The sequence below is a fragment of the Choloepus didactylus genome, chromosome 2, assembly GCF_015220235.1.
Source record: "Choloepus didactylus isolate mChoDid1 chromosome 2, mChoDid1.pri, whole genome shotgun sequence".
NCBI classification, from domain to species: domain Eukaryota; kingdom Metazoa; phylum Chordata; class Mammalia; order Pilosa; family Megalonychidae; genus Choloepus; species Choloepus didactylus.
The window spans coordinates 157,763,672-157,785,715 of record NC_051308.1 but is presented as its reverse complement, the minus strand read 5'-3'; the positions used below and the strand labels follow the sequence as shown (position 1 = coordinate 157,785,715).

The window sequence follows — 22,044 nt, the reverse complement described above, 5'->3', positions numbered from 1 at the left end:
TTAAAACCTAATTTTGTAGTTATCTCTATTAAATGTTGCTGCTTCATTCCAACTTGGCTAGTTTTGATTCTGTCATCCTGTGCATAATTCATTACTTCTAGTTTTTGTGTCATCTGAAATTTGATAAGCATGCCTTCTGTCTTTGCCAAGCAGTTGTCTAAAAGTATTAGAATGTGTATATTGGTGAAAAGAATAATAAAAGCACCAAATTCCAGTAAATTTTAGTTTACATGCCTTCTTGCTTGAGCAGTGAAGGACTGCTTTTCTACGGAAATGGGCTTAATAAACTTAATACATTTATAAATTCATTTTTACCACAAATATTTACTGAATATTTCCAAGGGTACACCACCATGTAATGTACTTCAGAGCCACATAGGAAGCATAAAAACATGATCCTTGATCTTGAGGAGCTCACAATCTCATTGGGAAAACAAGATGCCCAGAATTAGAGCTTTGATAAAGACACCTGAGAGATACAGAAAACAAAGTGCTAAGGGAAGCTGAGGGAATTAAATATCACTGTGGCTGTTGGAAGTGGAAAAAAGTTTTTTGACGTGATTAGATTTGGTTTAGGCCTTGAATAATATTTAGGATGTAGGTCATAGGAATATGAGAATGAGAATTCTAAGGAAAAGTCTGTGCAAAAACCAGAGGCATATTCGAGGGATAGTAGATAAATCAGTTCAGTTCACATATGTATTGGTTAAGGTAACTCTAGCTGCTATAACAAAACAGCTCCAACATGTACAATTGCATAAAATTGATAGAAGTTTATCTCTTGTTCACTTAAAGTCTAAAACATGTATTCCTGATTAGTGCACAACTCTTCTCCAAGTAGAGATCTAGGGATCCAGCCCTCTTTCATTTTGTGGTTCCATCTCTTCAACAAATGGCATCCAAGTTCACCAGGCTCACCTTTCTCAAGCTGAAAGAAAGGGAAAAAACAACAGCACCATATGCCAAGAAGTTTAATGGGCCAGGCCTGGAAGTGATGCCTATCACTTCTGCTCACATTCCACTGGCTAGAACTCAGTAATATGACCTCAATCACCACAAAGAAGGCTTGAAAATATAGTTGGCTCAGTTTGCCAGGTCTGCTGTAATAAAGTACCACAGCCTAGTTGACTTAACAGAAATTTATTGCCTTATGGTCTCAAGGCAAGAAGTCTGAAATCAAGGTGTTGGTAGCATCATACTTACTCTTAAAGGGGAGAATCTGGTCCATGCCTCTTCCCTGGCTTCTGGTGGGTGACCAGCAATCCACTGCATTCCTTGACTTGTGGTGGCGTAACTCAATCTCTGCCTCTGTCATATGGCTCTCAGAGGCAGTGGGTTACAGAGCAGGAGATGGTTCCGGGATAGCCAGGGCTCTGGTTCCTAAAGTCAAGACATGTAGCTTCCGAACCTCAGCTTCCTCAACTTTCATCTAGGAAGGCATTCATTAAACAAACATTTACTAAGCACCTACAATATGTATGGTGGAGAAATACATAAAAACAGTAGGTAAGGCATGGCTTTTGGATTCAGACAAAACCTAAGTTTGACTCCCAGCCCTACTACATTCTGTGTACCCCAGACCCATGCTCCACCACTTTCCCTCTTGCTCTAAGCCCCAGAGAACTGACCTTCATGGACTGTATCACACAAGCTCTCATTTTCATTGGGCTTTGCCAATGGCAGCCACTTACAAAGATTATTGGGCAGAAAGCACTCCTTTCTGCTTTTTAACGGCCCTAGGAATGGCTGCATCTCTCTACAATTATAGCGTCTGTCTGGTGAACTCTCTTCCAAGGTTCCAGTTCTCAGCTGAGTTTTGATAACATCATTTCCTTCCATTTTCCACATGTAGGGGTTATATAATGCCTTTTTGTTTTTGCTAGTCACTGGGTACCTCAACATTTCTTGTTTGTTCTCTTTATCCTGCCTACACCTCTAAAAACATTTCCTTTATTGAACATTCTCTTCAAAGTTCCTAGCTGATTATGCCATTTGCTTTTCACCAGGGATCTCACTTGGGTGAGTCACTTGAATTCATGTGTAAAATGGGAGTTATGCTATCATGTTCTCAGCACTGTTGTTGTGAGGCTGAAATGTGACAGCATGTAGAGAGGGTCTTGTTAGCATGATGCCTGGCACACCGGAAATAATTAATGATAGCCACTAATATTAATAGCTATTATGCTCTTGTGCCAGGCACTATGATGAATACATTAAGTATCCACTTGTCTCTGTATAAAATGCCCATTTCTGCCACTCAACATACCCAAGTCCTTTGAACAAGTTAATACATAAAATGCCTACCACAGTAATGGGCACATTATAAGCCCTCAATAAATGCTGTTCGCTCTTCAAACCTCAGCCTTCTCTTCTCCCCACTCCCTCCCACACAAGTAACATTTCCCTTTTCTGAACTCCCACAATCCTTTCTATATTCCTCTCTTACACTGCTTATTATTTTCTCACCAGCACAGTGTAAAAAGCCATCGATGCCAGTCATCCACCTCATTACAACCACATTACAGGCTAATGAGATAATCAAAGTATGCTGAAAAGTACAAAGTATTATATAAATGTATTGAATTTTAATAAGTTTGTGATGTATTATGGTGATATGCAGAGGTTAGTGGAGGCCCAAATTTTTATGACAACTCATTTTTCAGTTTCTAAGAGTTTTTTGCAGCATTATCTTTCCATTAGTATTTTTCATGGCTATTTCATACTCAGATGTATGGCTGGGGGAAGAAATAGCTTGAGGGAAAAGCCCTTTCAAATTTTAGGTAATCTTAATGCAAAAGAAAAGAGAAACATTTCTCTACAGTTAAAATTTTACACACACACACACACACACACACACACACACACACACTCTCTCTCTCTCTCCAAAGTTCTAATGAGCCCCCATCATTTCCTTATGAAATTTAGTTGCCCCTTTCATTTCCTTATGAAATTTAGTTGCTTCATTTCTTTATGCAGAACAATGCAATGTCAATTTTGTAATACCAGGGAATCATCATGTTTACTCTTGTGCTATCAGTGCACAATTATTTGAATATAGCATTGGTCCCACAAATCCTTTACTGCTCTCCTCCTTTGCTATAGTGACATTGCGCTTGCTCGCTCTCTCTCTCTCTCTCTCTGCTTCAGCTCCATTGATTTTCCTCTTTCCCTCACTTAAATGTTGGTGTTTCCCAGAGTTCTCTAGCCTCACCCTTTTTTCTTCCAATTTTACATGCCCTCTCCCATGGATGAACTAATCATGACTTCAAATACCACCTCAATGTCAGCAATGTCCACCTCTCCATTTCTAGTCCTGTACTTTCCCCTGAGTGTCAGAACTGCCTAGAATACATCCCTGTCTAGCTGTCCCACAGACACCCCAAAATCAGCAAGTCCAAAGCCAAACCCATGTTCTGCACAGGGTTGCGCTTCTCATCTTCTATACCATATTTCATTCACACAGGTAGTAGCCCAAGCCAGTAAACCGAATATTATCCTTAGCTTTACCTGCTCACTTTCCTCCACATTTAATCAATCACCACACTCTGACAGACCAATCTCCTTCAAATGGCTCAAATCCATGCATGTCTCTCCATCCATACTGCTACCTCCTAGTAGAGAGTACCATCATTGCTCTCCTCAAATACTGCAACAGAATGATCTCTCCAGAGTGATCTTTCTATACTGTACACCTGACCATGCCACTTTCTTGCCTGAATCCTTCAATGCCTTCTCAGTACCCCAAAAATGAAACCCAAATGTCTTACCATTGCCCAGAAGACACTGCCCACCTCCCGCCCTCCTCCTCTCATGATGTGGTCTCTTCCTACTCTATCCTCATGCTGGTCACTTCCCAACCACTCTGAAATAGTTGCCATCCTCTCTCTTACTTGGTTTTCTCTAGCCAAGAATGTGCTCAATCCCATCTCTACTTAACTAACTCCTAATCGTCCTTTAAGATGCAGTGAATGCATCATCCCTTCCAAGAAGCCTTCCTCAAGCCCCCTGGGCTGGATGAGATACACCTGTATCCCTGTTTTCACTCCCGTCACACATTGCAATATTATTCGCTAGTCTGAGGAGCTCTTGGCAGGCAGCACATCATTTTATTGCTGACTCCTCAATTCAGGTATTTAGAGAATAGCTTAAATAAAGCACTCCTCTCTTCCTACCCTCATCAGCCCACCTTCATAAGAACAGGTTTCATTTCTTATCAAATAAGGGAATTATGCCAGCTCCACAAGTCTGATTCTATTGCTTCAAATGCCAATTGATTGCCGCAGGGTAGTAGAGAGTTCACAGCCTGGGTTTGAATTCTGACTCTGTCACAGCTGTGTGATCTTGTGATCAAGATCCTCAGCCTCTCATATGTAAAATGGAGACAGTAATACCAACCTTACATGGATACTGTGAGGATTAAATGAAATTAACCTAGAAAACATATGAAACACTAGTAGCTTCTCCTTCTCCTCCCACTGGTTAAGCACAAGGTCTGTAGTCAGATAATCCTCTGTTCAAATCCTGGCTCCACCACTTACTATCTGTACAAGCTTGGTCAAGTAACTTTATATGCTAAGCTTCATCTTTTTCATTTGTCAAACAGAGATAACACCAACCCCACAGTGCTGTAAAGATTAATGAGATGGTCCATGTAAAGCTATGAAGCATATAGATATAGTAGGTGCTCAACAAATGGGGGAGAGGAAGGAGGGAGAGGGAGGGGAGGGGGAGGGGGAGAGGAAGGAGGGAAGGGGAAGGGAGGGGGAGGGGGAGGGGGAGGGGGAGGAGGTGGGGAGGAGGAGAGGAAAGGAATAAGACATGCCAAGCCGGACAATTGTTGGGTCTCAAAGAAAGTGACTCCCTTTCCTCTTTCCCATTCCATTCATGGTTGGTGTAGCTTCATTTATCCATTTTAGGGTCAAATGCCATGACAACAAAATTGTTGCCCAACCTCCCTTGCTAAATGGGAACTTTCTTGTACTGAATATTGGCGAAAATTTACTCAAGTCATTAGCATTTTAAATAAAAGGCTGCTTCTATTTTTATGCTTGAAAATGTACAGGCATAGCTCTTAGAATTATTAATAATATAAAAAATGGTGTCAGATTACTTCTCCACACTTTCTTTTTCTTGCCAGAACCGACATAAATTATAGTGGAAGGTCCTATAAATTGGGACATGCACCATGCATAAATGTGAGGTTTTCAAGTTTCTTATAGTAGTTTGGTGAAGAAAGCCTCACTATCCCCATTGCCTGGACCCAACCTCAGAGGTGATTGTTACACTTTTCCTTATCCCATCCTTCATCTATTTTCTCCTCTGAATCATCTTTACTCAGCTCCTCCTCATCATGCATTTGCTTTTCTCATTCTTTGTTCCAGTTGTTTATTACTACCTAACAAAAGATGCTGCAACTTGCTGGCTTCAAGCAATCATTTTATTTTGTCCATGATTTGAGGATGAGGAATTTTGGAAGGGCTTGTCCAGGAGGTTCATCTCTGAGTCACATGGAGTTGGCTGGGGCAGCTGCAGGTGAAGGTTCCACTTCCAAGATGGTGTCTTCACTCACACATCTGGGGACCCTCTCTATATATAGGTCTTTTCCTCCAAGGCCTCTCCATGTGGCTTGGGCTTTTCGTAGTGTGGCAGTCTCAGAGTGGTTTCATTTCTTACTTGGTGGCTAGCTTCCTGTTGGTGAGAAATGGAAGCTGCCAGGTTATACCTGGAACTGGCACAGCATCATTTCCCCCATCCTCTATTGGTAAAAGCAATGACAGGACTGCCCACATGCACCTCCTTGGAAGGTGTCCATCATCAATCAGCCACACTCTTATCTTCCAAGTCTGTTATAGGTTTAGAATTTATATAACTTTTTCAGAGAATTTGTCTCTCAATTCCTGAGGTTTTGTTAACAAAAAAATCTGGGTTACAACTTACAGAATTATTTGCACATGTATTTACTGATTTGAGTCAGGTGCTAGTAGTTAATAGTGGGAAAAGACTGCTTACAAACTAAAATAAGTGCTGTAAAGGAATAGGACTGGACACCATGAACATGTATACTAACAGAAAACCCAACTATCTGAAGGATTGTGCCAGTTTGAATGTGTTATGTCCCCCAAAAAGCTAAGTTCTTTGATGCAATCCTGTGGGGGCAGACGTATTGTTGCTGATTAGACTGGAATCCTTTGACTGTTTCCATGGAGATGTGACAATCAACTGTGGGCAAGACCTTGATTGGATAATTTCCATGGAGGTATTACCCTGCCCATTCAGGGTGCGTGTTGATTGGATCACTGGAGTCGTACAGACAGAAGGACCTCAGAGCAGCTGTGAGTGACATTTTGGGGAGCAACTGAGAGAGAGAGTTTGGAGATGGCCGCTGAAAGCAGACATATGCCAGCCCAGAGTTTGCTCCAGAAAAGCTAAGAAAGGACAAAATGCCCCAAGAACAAAATTTTGAAGAACACACAGGAACTGAGAGAGGAGCTGGAACATAACCGGGGATCAGCAGACACCAGCCACGTGTCTTCCCAGCTAACAGAGGTTTTCTGGAGGCCACTGGCCTTCCTTTGGTGAAGGTATACTGTGTTGATGCCTTAATTTGGACATTTCATGGCCTTCAGACTGTAGCTTTGTAACCAAATAAACCCCCTTTATAAAAGCCAATCCACTTCTAGTATTTTGCATTCTGGCAGCAATAGCAAACTGGAACAAGGATCAAGGAAGGCTTCCTGAGAAGGTGACGTTTGAGCTGAGACTTAAAGGAAAGTAATGTCATTTAAAATTGGGGCAAATATTCCAAACTGAGGGAGTATATGAGCAGAGACCATAGGCAAGAGGGAGCTTAGTGTGTTTGAGGAAGTCAGAGAAAACTCTATGTGCTGTACTTGAATTTGGGTGATGCTAACCTCAACTCATTTTTACAGTGAGAAAAAGGAAGGTAAGCTCCCAACTGAGAGCCTGACACTAAGCAAGGGCTCCACAGATCTGTGCTGCCCAACTGACAGGGAGTTTGTCCATGATATACAACCTGCACTCAGGACTCTTCTGCAGCCTCTTACAACTAAAAGAGTGTCCTCTAAAAATCTAATGAGCTCTTACCTGAGGGTCATCCAGATTCAGAAAAATCAGTCTCAAAAACAACCCTAAGAAAACATTAACTGCAGAAAATATAGCACATCCCTGTGGTATTACAGATAAGACTCTAGTTTAAATGTAAATCAAGACTAACTCATGCCAAGATTATCTAACTCTTTAGAAATGATATGTGATTCATACTGTTATCTCCATTAGTAAAAATATATACAGATTCATTACAATTTCGATATGAACGCTAGAGGAAAATGCTAATTTGTGTTACATACAGGTCACATAGATAGCTACTTACTAAATTTTTCAGAGAATATATCTAAACATCAAGCCATCAAAAAAGGATATGCAGCAATATAAAATGCTGCACAGATTATCTATAATTGATTGCATTAGGATATTATATGTTTTTATCCTCTGGTATATGGGCTTCAATTCTCTGTTCTGTTATTTTGATATATTTACTATTATTGAAAAAAGTTAATTAACCAAGCCATCTGCCAACTCAAAAGTGGAAAATAATAGAAAGGCATTTAAAGAAATAATTTTTCAAAAATACAGAAAAAAATAAGAGCAAGAAGATTGCCTTGGGAGGCAAAGTTTTTTTCTGAGGAAATACTGTGATAGGTACATCATCTTTGGGGAGAAAGGGCAAGAATATTAGAGAGAAAAACCAGAATCATACTTTTCTGGAAAATCCATGAGTTCCCACAAAAGACTATGCAATGTATTGTGAAGAAGAAAGGAGAGAGGTTTTCAACTCTAATTTGTTTTTTGCCAAGATCACTTTCTACATCTTAATTTTAGGGATTATCCTCTGAATTGTAGCCTACTTTTTGTGATTTAGTTAGTGTTTCTTGAGTGCTACGATATTCTCTGCCCCACTGCAATCTTGACCTGATTGATCCTCATCAGAAATGGTCATTGACTGGTAAGATGGAGATCAGGTGAAGAGGCTGGGCATTGTCAGGGAAGACTGATGAATGTCAATTGACAAATAGTGGGCTACTCACATTTTGGGGGACAGTTTTCAGAATTTTATTGTACTGTATAATACTATATTCTGCATAATTTTATATTACTGTATATTTATTCTAAGGAATCTGGTGAGACTCTGACACATCCTTTAGAAGAAATTATATTTTCATTGCTTTTTGAAAGTTTAAACATAACTTTTACGTTGTTTTACTTTGCATTTTGCTTTTAAAAGAGTCATGGTTTGCTATAGCCCAAGAGATAGTAACTGAAAAGCTTAAAGTAGTTAATCTGAAGTTATTTTTCTCTCTCCTGTTCTTTTTTTAGAAAAACACCAGAAGGAAATTAACTGCCTAATTAAATTAAACAAATCAGCTGAATATTAATCTTATCACAAAAAGTGTTTGCACCACTAATTGCTTATGGAATATTAGGACAGGGTTTACCCAGTCTGCAAGTAGAGTAAGTTTGGCCACAGATCAAAACAGGCAGTTTTAGTTCTAGATGTGATAGTTACAGACATTCTGGAGATGGAGGCCACAGGAGTGTCAGGAGAACACCTGACAATTAAATATTGCCAGTTCAGTTTGCTGGGCCTTGTTTTAATCCCTTTAGGGTGAAAATGGTGTTCCCAGCTTCCAACTGCTCAGCCCTGTTTGGGGGAAGAGTCCTGTTGGGCCGGGCTAATCGTATTTCCTAGAACAGTTCACACAGATCTGATTTGGGGATTTCCAGAAATGACTATGCCCATGTTAACATACTGGAATCAAAGAAGATAATATTTCCTCCCCACAGTGCTCCAAAGCAGGCATTCAATTAAATTCAAACAGCTCACATCTGTTCTCATAGGAACAACTTGAGGAATTAAAAGACAAAATAACACATGAAAAACACAGCTACTCCTTCAGAGGAGTGGGATATCATTGTGGATAGTCAACATTTCTATCAATAGAGAAAACTGTGACAGTCAAAACTGATATTAAAAGTCCTTCTGGATGATTGTATATAGCTTCTATGATGTGACTGTGTAATTATGAAAACCTTGCGACTAACACTCCCTTTATCCAGTATATGGACAGATGAGTAAGAAAATAAAGACAAAAAATAAATAATAAGGGAGGATAAAGGGGTCTGGGATGTTTTGGGTGTTCTTTTTTATTTTTATTTTTATTCTTATTTTTATTTTTTTTGGAGTAATGAAATGTTGAAAAATTGATTTTGGTGATAAATGCACAACTATATGATGATACTGTGAACCACTGATTGTACACTTTGGATGATTATCTGGAATGTGAATATATCTCAATAAAATCGCATTTATAATAAAAGTGCTTCTGTGTTCTCGCTTTATGCTCCCCCTCCTTACATACACTTTTAGCAGTTCCTGTCCTTCTGCTGCCTCTCTAAGTCCAGGCTTAAACTGCTTCCCTCCAAAACCAAAATGCACCTGCTCTGAGATCAATCCTTTCAGATTCCAGCTAAGTGTCTAATTAAACCTAATAAACTTATTCAGGCTAACATCTTAGAGGATGAAAAGAATTTTAATTAATTTAACACTTTTTTTATTGAGTGACTAAGTATGCTGGGCACTGTGGCTAATAACTGATTAAGACATGGTTTTTCTTCTCATCATTTATAATAGCAAAAATTGGAAACAATGGAGGCCTTAAAATACTGGAGTGGTTAAATAAATCACAGTACATCCACACCTGTGGAATACTCTGTAGTCATTAAAAAAAAGCTTTCGAAAATAACATTCTCAGTATGACCCCAGTTTTATTTTAAAAACATAAATATAAAAAACTCAGTGAAATATAATAAGAAATTTGGTTACTTTAAAAAGTTGGGTTATATGTAATTTTTACTTTTTCTCATTGAAACTTTTATATGTTTTCCAAATTTTATTCAAGGAGCATATATTTGTGTTGTAATCAGAAAATAAACAATAAACATTATTTTTACTGTTATCTCTAGAAGAGTTTTAGAAGAGTTCTTGGTCTAGTCCAGAAGATACTAGATTGAAAACAAATCATTAATATGCCATGACAAGTGTTTTAGTTATGAAAAAGGTAGGAGAACAACAAACCACCCATGTGTGACATCAGATTTCATATGCTACCACCCCCAATGTTTGTTAAACTCGTCAATATTTTAAGGAAACATACAGTTCACAATTCTTATCCAAAATCTTTGGTGCTGGATGTGTTTCAAAATTTGGACTTATTCAGGTTTTGGAAAGGTAATATGGTGAGTATACTTGTTTACGTAACACACCCAGTGGGATCTGGAGCAGAACTCTCAAATCAAACATATTAATATTCTATTAAGTGAGATGAATAAGGACTACAAATCTTCACATCAGTTAAGGTCACCAAATTTGTTACCAGAAGTCTCGCTTTGCAGAGCCCTTTAGATTTCTGAATTGCAGATAAAGGACCATGGACCTGTATGAGAAATTTAGAGATTCAGTACTGGAGCCTGTAGAAGGTGTGTCATTATCTATTTCTCAATTCACTAGCTCATTAAGCCTAACAATTTGTAAGAATCACAAAACCAGCCTCAGTTCACATGAGCATGTGATCATGTTTCATCATAGATATACACTCCAGGAGTTAAAATGCTCTTTTATCCAGAAGATACACATCTAAGGTGTGTGGGGTTGAAGGAGAAAGAAAAGTTATCATAAACACACTTTCTAAACATTTTCAAAATGTCAAGCAATATGTGGGTCTTCTAGGTAGAAGTAATATTCATATAGATGACAAAAATGCACTGTTGATCCCTTTTTTAAAGTTTGTCTCTAGGCCAGACATTCCCTAATCTCTCTTGGAAGAACACTGGCAGCTACGTGACCAAAAAGCTGTGGTTTCAGTCCTTAACTATAAAACTGCTGAGTGTATTGATATATAGCCAGTTTAGGAAAAATTGTGTATATATATATAGGGGAGTTGTGTGTGTCTGTGTGTCTAATATACATACACACAAGTCTAAGGTATATATTAAGTATATTTCATATATATATATTTCAGTTTCTGTGATATAATGACTTGTGTGTTATGTCTGAGCTAGTATTGCAAAACACTCACAAGTAGCAACTTCCATGAACTGACAGATAAGCAGTTTTGGGGGGAAAAAGGTCTGCCAAGGATGATTCATTTGAAATCAACCTTGACAGCTTTCCTGCTGACGAGGCTGACAGAAGGGAGGACTAGAACAAAGGTTAAATTCTTCAGTTCTGGGAAACTGTGCTTTGTCTTTCAGGCTTGCTCCTCTGAGCCCCGCTAATCCACCAAGATGAACCTTTTGGTTTTCTTATGCAGATACAAGATCTTCCCCGGTCAGACTTAACAAACAGATCTTTTGACAGAAAAAGGACTTTCTCCATGGTTCTACAAACAATGCATTCAATGAATGTTGATTTATTGATGCAAGTTGACCATCAAGATATAAAATCTACAATAATCCCTAAAAATAATGATTTAGCAACCATTGCCATCTTCTCTTCCAGTAACCTTATTTCCAGAACTACCAATATTTAGAAAATTGGCTGATTTTGACCTCCCATATCTATTTTCAGCCTCTGGCTGGTGTCATAAAAGCAGAAATATGGCCCTGGGGCAATAGCAAGTGAGCAATTTAAGGGACACATGTACCCCGTGAGTCATTGGAATTTGGCTATTTTGAACATTTTCATCACACTTTCCCATAATACCAAACTCTTCTTAATAACTGATAAAGGTTACTGTGTGCTATCAGTGGCACAACCAGAGCTTTCGGTGAGTTTCTTTTTTAATGTTAAATTCACATTTTATCAGCCTAATATAGATTCCTGTCTTCATCATCATCACACTAAAAATATTTATTATCTGTTTAATTCCCATATAATGTTGTGCAGGCTCTATAGAAAATAAATTAAAGCTATTTAGGCCTTCTGGGACCTTACAGATTGGACAGACAAGGACAAGACAAAAGAGAGACACAGAAACCATACAATAAACCATTTCATGAATTAAATAGGTAAAACATTATAGGAATAACAAACAAGACAGCTTCGTTAGTCCTTTAGTTCATGAGTGAAGAGACAATTATAGAAGCAACCCACAGGGGAACTGCTGGAGGTTTTTAAAAAGGCTTAATTAATTATTTAATTAAGATGGCATTTCCTGAAAGAGGGCAAATCTCAGTACTGTCATAATAATAACTGTCATACAACTAAAATCCTTAGGTTGGAGAAATATTCCAGGACTACTATTTTTTTTTTTTTATCCCCAAACCTTCCAAGAAACGGTATTAGTACTAAGGCCCAGCAAATCCCATTGGATTTAAGTTTTGCCTTCAACCACAGGTCACTGAGCACAAATGTGCTATTTATATTGAGAGAAGTGCCAGGGTTATACTTAAATGTATATTGAATTCAAGCTTTGGGCACTGCTCATTACTATAAAAAATGAACACTGAAATATTAGATATATCAATGGACACACTTTGACAGAATCAGTAGACAATTAAAGTCAGTGAGCTCTCAAAATAAATTATTACAAGGTCATGTTTATACAAGCATGTCTGAGTAGCTGAGGTTCAACCATTTATTTTAGCTACTTTGTTCAGGGTAAACCGAATTAACAAAAGATAATGGGCCTATCTCAAATCTATTTCACTAGTGCCTTACTGACACAGCCGGAAAGCCCCTTCAACTTGGAGAGTGAATTATATAGGCTATAAATTGTTAAAGATTTGTATTCTGCAAATTTCACAACAAAGAATGTCTTTGAGAAAGACACCTAATTATAAAGTGGTAGAGACTGTCCCCATGTCACTCTCTATCTCTGGCAAGCAAATGTGGATCTGAGGTTCTGGCCGAGAACTCACTTCCATGGGGTGATTTTGATAGATATGTAATTTACTTTACCACAAAGCATAAGAACAGTGGTTTTCTGGAGATAAGGATGAAAATCCACTGGACTGAGAACTGTCATTTATGCTTTAGAATGTTAGAAATAAAATGCTCTTAAGTAGCCATCCTTAAAAAGATGTCTCAGTAGGGATACATGGTAGAATTTTCAAACCACACCAAAACAAATCTATGAAATTGAAACTTTTCCAAAAAATCAAAAGGCTCATGGAGAATTGTCCTGACAGAATTCAGCTCTTACAAGTCAGTCTGAGGCTGAATAACACTCTTGCAATGCAGAGAGTTAGAATCCTCCTTTGAAGCATTTTCCCTAAACATGTTAGGATTTTATTATAGGGCACTGCAATAGTGTTGTCTTTAAAATTTCAGCCAGACTGTATATTTATTCATTCATTCAACCATCAAGTGCCTACTGGATGCTGCCAGCACTGGGTATGCAAAACGAATATGCTACAACTCCTGAACTTCTTGAATCTGATGGGAAAGAAAAAGCACAGAGAATCTCAATAGTGTGCAATAAATATGAGGTGATTGGGGATAAGTCCTCACCTCATTTGAGGGAAGCATAATTAAAAGCAACAAACAGAAGGTGGTCCAGGCAACAGGAATGGAATTTACAAAGGCATGCAGGCCTGAGAAAGAAAAGCATTTTGCAGTCATGACAAACAGTTCAAAAGGAACAGATTAGGGTAGAGAGATAGGCAGAGGCCAGACCACCAGGGTCTTTGAATATTGTATTTTGGAGTTTGGATTTTATCCTGAAGCTAATGGAGGAGAAATCATCAATAGATGTTAAGCAGAAAAATGAACTGATCAGAATTGCATTTAAGGACAATTGGATGCTTAATTGACCAAGGTAGGGTGTGAGAAAAGTTACACCTGTGTCCGGGAAAGGACCATAGACCAATATTAACCTCTTGCGAATGAATGGTTGGGTTCTTTTCTCAGCAGTTGTTGTCCTTGTATATAGGACCACCGACTGAGGAAAGTCGATGGAGGAGGCTTTATCAAGAGAGCACTTGAGTGCCTGCAGTGATCAGTGCAGATCCAGAAAAAGAGCTATAGACAATAAAAACACTGTCATGGAGGTTATTAAAGAAATGAGAAAGCAATTTAATACAAATACTCATATTCCTTCATATTGTCCAAATTGTGCTGGCATCAAATGACAACTTCTGCTATATTCATTCTGCTAATCAGCAATCTTCTTTCAATATACCAGCATTTTCTTCTTTCAATATAAACTTGTTTGACCAACTCAAATGTTTCTGTTATTTTTAACTAAAATTGTATATATTTAATTTCTTGAACTGCTAGCACATTCATAGCATCAAAAAATATAAAAAAATATACAGCAATATCTCTTTTCTACCTGTCTTCTATCTGCTGAGTTCCTATTCCCTCCAAAACATTATTCGTTTCTCATTTATGCTTCCTGAGATTTTTTTACGCATATACAGGCCAGTATGAGTATAGATTATTTTCCGTCCTTTTTAAAATACCAATTGTAGTACACTATTTTGGCACCATTTTTCTCCACTTAAAAATAATCTAGGAAGTCTTTTCATATAAATGCATAAAGAGCTTCCCTATTCTTTTTTATAGCTTCACACTATGCTATTATTAGATCATATATCCTTAATGTTGAAAATGGGAAAACTGAAGCTGTCCTTTATCATTGTTTGCTAATAGGATCTGCAGAAATAAAATAAGAAGACGTGAGACCTAGAAACTGAAAGCTGATGTTTCTGATGAGGTTAGATATAAGCTAGAATCATATTATATTCTGAAGAGTGCATGTATATATTTATACTTTGAAAAAAGCATCAAAACTCAAGTAATATGTTTAGTATATATTCATTAGCCCATCTTTAGATCCTCAAATTTCTGCTTTTTAAATACAATTTTGCTGAAATATTGTCCTGATCTGCAGATACTGACTGTATTTCAAGATATAAATTATACTAATAAAGACATATAGCTATGAAATGTAATTTTGTCACACCATTGCTTATAAACCACAGTCAGCTTATACACCTGGCTGCTACCCACCAGGCATGTTATACAGGCCTTTTAAACATGTTTAGTGTATGTTTAAGTTATGAGACGGGTACTGCAGTAGAAGGAGATTTAGTGATCTCAGAATAAAGGTCAAATGGCCATTCAGTCTGGAAAAGGGAAAGAACTAAGAATGAGGTGGAGGAAAAGAGGATGGCAACAAAATCGTTTTGGACACTTCATTGAAAAGAAGATAATAGGCTGTAGGCTATTCCAGCAGCCTGAACCATCACTGCCTGAAGGAAGAAAAGGCAGAGGGACAAGACAGAGTGAAAATACTGAATAGAACAGCATGTCCTTAAAATATGACTGGAATTGGCTCTTTGGGGATGGATGAGGGGGTAATCAAAGATGGCATAGAGTTTCAAGCCTAAATGGGTAGAAAAGTAACACTGTTGGCTGAGATAGGGTGGAAGGTATTTGGGGTGGAGTAAAAGTTTATTTCAATATACATTATGTTTAGAGGCTAGTGAGAGATTTAGCTTGAAATTGTCAGTAGGCATTTAACAGAGAGGTTGTAGAGAAGAGGGAGCTATGGGAGTCATTTCAGGAGCACTTATGAGAACAAAGAGAATTTCCAGAGAGAAAGAAAAAGAAAAGGAGCAAGGACAGAATGATGGAGACTACTCACATTCGGGAATGGAAGGAGAAAGGTGAGCCACAAAGGGAAGAGAGGAGTGGTCAGAGAGAGAGGAGGTAAACCAAGGTAGTGATGGTTCTGGAAACTAAGAGAGAAGGGCATAGTCCACAGTGTCAAATGCTGAAACAAAGATATGGATCCCCCAAATGGTTTTTGAGAAGATAGAGGTAAGATTTTAAGACATTTGGTAGTGAGTTGAACAGTGAGAAAGTAAAATCAAGAAATACTTTACACTGACATTTTTCTTTTGGAGATGACTGCAGAGTGAAGAAGAAAGACAGGATAATGATGCTATTTCATATTTATATTCCACTTTAGAGTAACAGAGTACTTCCCATACATTATCTAATTTGATGATATTTCAAGGGGACTGTTTTGTAGGTAAATAAGCAGAGAAAGATGCAGTGGATAGGGAATAACTGAAGATGCAAATAGAAGATGAAGTAATGGATGGAGTCAGTTTCCTAAGTAGTAGAAGAAGGAAGGATTTGAGGAGGCGGGGCAAGATGGCAGACTGGTGAGCTGTATATTTTAGTTACTCCTCCAGGAAAGTAGGTAGAAAGCCAGGAACTGCGTGGACTGGACACCACAGAGCAATCTGTCTTTGGGCATACTTCATACAACACTCATGAAAATGTCGAACTGCTGAGATCAGCGAAATCTGTAAGTTTTTGCGGCCAGGGGACCCGTGCCCCTCCCTGCCAGGCTCAGTCCCGTGGGAGGAGGGGCTGTCAGCTCCGGGAAGGAGAAGGGAGAACTGCAGTGGCAGCCCTTATTGGAAACTCATTCTGCTGATCCAAACTTCAAACATAGATAGACGGAGACCAGACACCAGAGAATCTGAGAGCAGCCAGCCCAGCAGAGAGGAGACAGGCATAGAAAAAAAACAACACCACGAAAAACTCCAAAATAAAAGCAGAGGATTTTTGGAGTTCTGGTGAACACAGAAAGGGGAAGGGCGGAGCTCAGGCCTTGAGGCGCATATGCAAATCCCGAAGAAAAGCTGATCTCTCTGCCCTGTGGACCTTTCCTTAATGGCCCTGGTTGCTTTGTCTATTAGCATTTCAATAACCCATTAGATCTCTGAGGAGGGCCCCTTTTTTTTTTTTTTTTTAATCCTTTTTTCTTTTTCTAAAACAATTACTCTAAGAAGCCCAATACAGAAAGCTTCAAAGACTTTCAATTTGGGCACATCAAGTCAAGAGCAGAACTAAGAGAGCTCTGAGACAAAAGGCAATAATCCAGTGGCTGAGAAAATTCACTAAACACCACAACTTCCCAAGAAAAGGGGGGTGTCCGCTCACAGCCACCATCCTGGTGGACAGGAAACACTCCTGCCCATCGCCAGCCCCATAGCCCAGAGCTGCCCCAGACAACCCAGTGTGACGGAAGTGCTTCAAATAACAGGCACACACCACAAAACTGGGCGTGGACATTAGCCTTCCCTGCAACCTCAGCTGATTGTCCCAGAGTTGGGAAGGTGGAGCAGTGTGAATTAACAAAGCCCCATTCAGCCATCATTTGAGCAGACTGGGAGCCTCCCTACACAGCCCAGCAGCCCAGAACTGCCCTGGGGGGACGGCACTCACCTGTGACATAGCACAGTCATCCCTCAACAGAGGACCCGGGGTGCACAGCCTGGAAGAGGGGCCCACTTGCAAGTCTCAGGAGCCATACGCCAATACCAAGGACTTGTGGATCAGTGGCAGAGACAAACTGTGGCAGGACTGAACTGAAGGATTAGACTATTGCAGCAGCTTTAAAACTCTAGGATCACCAGGGAGATTTGATTGTTAGGGCCACCCCCCCTCCCCGACTGCCCAGAAACACGCCCCACATACAGGGCAGGCAACACCAACTACACACACAAGCTTGGTACACCAATTGGGCCCCACAAGACTCACTCCCCCACTCACCAAAAAGGCTAAGCAGGGGAGAACTGGCTTGTGGAGGACAGGTGGCTCGTGGAAGCCACCTGCTGGTTAGTTAGAGAAAGTGTACTCCACGAAGCTGTAGATCTGATAAATTAGAGATAAGGACTTCAATAGGTCTACAAACCCTAAAAGAACCCTATCAAGTTCAGCAAATGCCACGAGGCCAAAAACAACAGAAAATTATAAAGCATATGAAAAAACCAGACGATATGGATAACCCAAGCCCAAGCACCCAAATCAAAAGACCAGAAGAGACACAGCACCTAGAGCAGCTACTCAAAGAACTAAAGATGAACAATGAGACCATAGTACGGGATATAAAGGAAATCAAGAAGACTCTAGAAGAGCATAAAGAAGACACTGCAAGACTAAATAAAAAAATGGATGATCTTATGGAAATTAAAGAAACTGTTGACCAAATTAAAAAGATTCTGGACACTCATAGTACAAGACTAGAGGAAGTTGAACAACGAATCAGTGACCTGGAAGATGACAGAATGGAAAATGAAAGCATAAAAGAAAGAATGGGGAAAAAAATTGAAAAAATCGAAATGGACCTCAGGGATATGATAGATAATATGAAACATCCAAATATAAGACTCATTGGTGTCCCAGAAGGGGAAGAAAAGGGTAAAGGTCTAGGAAGAGTATTCAAAGAAATTGTTGGGGAAGAAGGAAGGATTTAGTATTGGAAAAGGGTAGCAATAGAAAAGAAGAAAAAGTGAATTCATGAAAAGATAGAAACATTTCAAGATAGAAATAGTTTAGAAAGATTCATACTAAAGACCTAAAATTAATAAAGATAACCTTGAACTGAGGGCCAAATGGAAAGGAGTGGAGAGTTTATGATTTTTTAATAATATTGGCATAAAAAGTCAAAACACTTGACTCTTCACCCAGTCACAAGCTAAGATCCTAATACAATTGTCCTCCCACTGATGTAATGGTGAGTGGAAAGCAAAGCAACAGCGATAAGTACCAACAGTTCAATGTCTGTAAATAACCCTGGCAAAGACTTCAAGAGGAACACATTCACTGTAAAATTCAATTTAAAAGTCTGTTTTGAGTCTCCATCTCCACCCCATGCCACACGAAGTAAAAACAAAAGCAATCTGGTAGAATAATGCATCCCAACAGACAACCTATTCTGTAGTTTTCCAAATAGGTATGTCAATCTATGGTCTGGCCCCTTTAGAGAATTTTGCTTTCTCTAAGATAACACCCAGGTGTTCATAACTTTCTTCATTAAAAGATACGTATGTTAAGAAACAAATTTAAGTTTGTACTCTATGACCTAAAACAATTGGGGAACAAAAAGTATGATAGATCCCCCATCTTGGCTGAGCAGTCCATGTGACATGTCCACTGGGGCCACATGCTATCTCAGTGAGACATTTTGAGATTTTAGACTCTTGGCTCTTTGAACTGATTTTGCTTTTAAAATATTAATTTCCCCATCACATCTCATAGAAGATAGAGGTTAATCTCTTGCTTGCCCAATAGACGTCCCTCCAAGGAGGTAAATCTCCAACCTAATGACAGGGATGGACATGTACTCTTGACTGGACCAATCATATTACCCCACCTTCCAGGGTCAGTGGTTGGGTTTGGGAGGAGTATGTGACCTAAGTTGATCCAATGCTGTCCGGCGCTGCCCCGCTCGGTCCCCGGTTCCCGGCCGGCGAGGGGAAACAGGGAAGGAGAGAGAGAGATGCAGACTGCGCGAACTAACCTGGTCATGAATCACGACTCGAACCACACGGCAGTTGTGAAAGCAAGCCCTTTACTACAGCTAGATGAACATTCTGTGTTACTGGTTCCCACACGGGGCACGGCGCCTCGTGGGAGAGCAGCCTCGATGTGGCCGTCAGGCACGGCTCCTTGTGGGCTGTCTCACCCTACCCCGTCCGGGTAAGACCTTTTATACACAATTAACAACCAATAAGCTTCTAGGCTAGTATCGCGTATACAGGATTTCGATTGGTAGGAGCGGGTGGCGGATACATGCGTCACTATGCGGAAACAGGATGCAGGCGCCATCTTGGCTCACTCGATGGGCGGGGGTAACTCTAGAGCAGGCTGCAGCGCATACGCTAGGCCCGATTTGGGAGGCGGCTTTCCACATCTCCCCCTTTCTTATTTATTTTTGACCCAGTGTCTCCAGTGATGAGCGTGCTCCCGTGAACCCAAATGGTTCACAACCTCTTTGGTGCTTTGGGGAGTCTGGACTAGGCCTCAGCCATCCAGCGGCGGAGCCTCTAGCACCAACCAGAATGCTCACGTCATATGGAGACCGGAGAGTCCGTAAGCTGGAAGCAACGTGACTCTCCCTGCAGTGCTTTGCCTGGCAACTGGGGAACAACGACGGGGGCAGGAACAGCAGTAACCAGAATCGGGGGTGTCACTAGGTGTCTCTGTGCAATGGCTAGGGTCCAGTCTGGCCACAACTAGGACTCTGCCCTAGAGACCCACCTGAGACAAAATTATGACTACTGGTGTCGCCTTTTACACCCGAGAAACAGCCATGCGATTCGCTACAAATTTTGCTCCAAAGCGCCCCACCTGAGGCGACCAGGAAGGGGTATGGTTAATAAATCGGTCACTATCGGGGGTAACAGAGGTGGGAGTCATAGCCATCATAGTGGTAACACGCAATTGCTGCTGCGCTTGAAACAGGCGTTCTAGCAAACATTTAACAACGACTAATCCCACCAATAATCCCACTGCAATGAGGATCCAATTAGTTAAATTGGGCCAAGAGAACCAGGAAGAAACACTGTGCAATAGTTTCTGTAGAACCTCGCCTAACCCGGAGAGATCGACTTTAACGGGTTTTAACTTGATCCCCCCAATTGTGTCTAAACTAGATTCCACCTGTTGGGAGAGATTAACAAATTCAGGAAAATATGACCTTTTCAGCCAATCAGAGACTCTGGAAATGCTTCCGGTCACGTTGGCCCTGACAGGAGTGACACAGAGTTTAACCGTAAGCCACCGGGTGTCACATGTTTGCTGAAGCACTCTCCAGAGTCCATCTATTTCCAGTCCAAGTTCATCTATCTCCGCTTGGTGTTTCTGAATGGCCTGGAAATTTAAGTTCAGCATCTGATTGTGGCGGCGTAGCACGTCTCGGGTAAGGTTGACCAAGCCATTTACCGTTTCCATCGTTATGGCGAGCTGCCGATCTGTCCATGCTTGTAGCACAGCCTGCCCGATCGTTGGGACAAACAAAGAGGAAGCTACACTGGCAGCATTCGATAGCCATTCTTTTATGCCTCTTGGACGCCTAGACTTAGAGAAGGGGATATTGTTAAGTGAAACAACTTGAGAAACAGGGCCAACCCAGTCGGTTGCCTTGACGGGGAGCCAGACATAACTTGGGCGATACACTAGGATAGCGGGGCGGCGAGGCATCCGGGTCTTTGGAACGGTTGCAGACTGTAGGAGCAAGCCCTGGAAGGAAAAGGCACCTTTGAGTCTCCTTTTTACTCAAGATCCCTTCACAAGACTGGCGGCTCTTCCCTGTAACGTTAAGAAATTCAAGCAAGACTCCCTTACTTAACTCGCCATTACCAGTTTCACAAGTAGCATTCGCCGCAACTGTGGTGTTGACAACCTTGACAGAGAGGTTAGCAAAAGAGAGGATCAGTGTGTCATTGGTGAGGGGGAAGGACTCGTTGAAGCTTGTGGAGGAAATATAGTTCCACTAAAAAGAAAAAGGCAGATTAGAAGGATTGCTATAGGAGAGCAAAGAACAGAGTTACCGATCCTCTTTTTGGGCAACCGCGGGGTGGTCAGTCCTACTATTATCGTCTTGTCGGTCGTCGCCATCATCAGCAGGGTCGGAGGCTTGGTCTAATGGTTCAGGTTGTATATTCGTTGGCGTTTCTGACAGCTGTTCCTTGGCTTCTTCAGGTGATGTCACGGTTCTCACCAGTCTTTCCGGAACCCACACTGGTTGACGTCCTGGTTCCTGGGGAAAAACACAAACAGAGCCTCTGGCCCAGCTGAGCACCGGGTCAGGGCCTTTCCACTGCCCCGACAGGACATCCTTCCAACGGACTAGACCTCCATGCGGAGGACTCGGGGTGGTGTGTTGCAGGGCAGGTGTCATTCCTTGTGAATTTTCGTTTAAAAAATTATATGTGAGCAAGGCTACAGACAGTCGAGCTTTTGGGGACAGGCCGTGGCCTATACCCTCTTTCTGTTTTTTAAGCAAGTCTTTGAGAGATCTGTGCGCTCTTTCAATGATTCCTTGCCCCTGAGGGTTATAGGGGATGCCATGTTTTAATTGGACATCCATGTTGTCACAAAATTTTTGGAAGGATTTACTAGTGTAGGCAGGCCCGTTATCCGTCTTTAACGTCTTTGGCTTACCCCAAGCTGCCCATGCAGCAAGGCAGTGTGCAATGACGTGGGAGACTCTTTCTCCT

At 40.6% G+C, this 22,044-nt stretch overlaps 1 long non-coding RNA gene across 1 annotated transcript; it reads right to left on the bottom strand.

The window, feature by feature from the left end:
• Positions 1-346: 346 nt before the first annotated feature.
• Positions 347-20,820, bottom strand: LOC119518748. Its single transcript, XR_005213832.1, has 3 exons — positions 20,768-20,820; positions 1,204-1,429; positions 347-928 (listed from the first exon to the last, which is right to left on the bottom strand). It is a non-coding gene; the product is annotated as an uncharacterized LOC119518748 (long non-coding RNA).
• Positions 20,821-22,044: the final 1,224 nt, after the last annotated feature.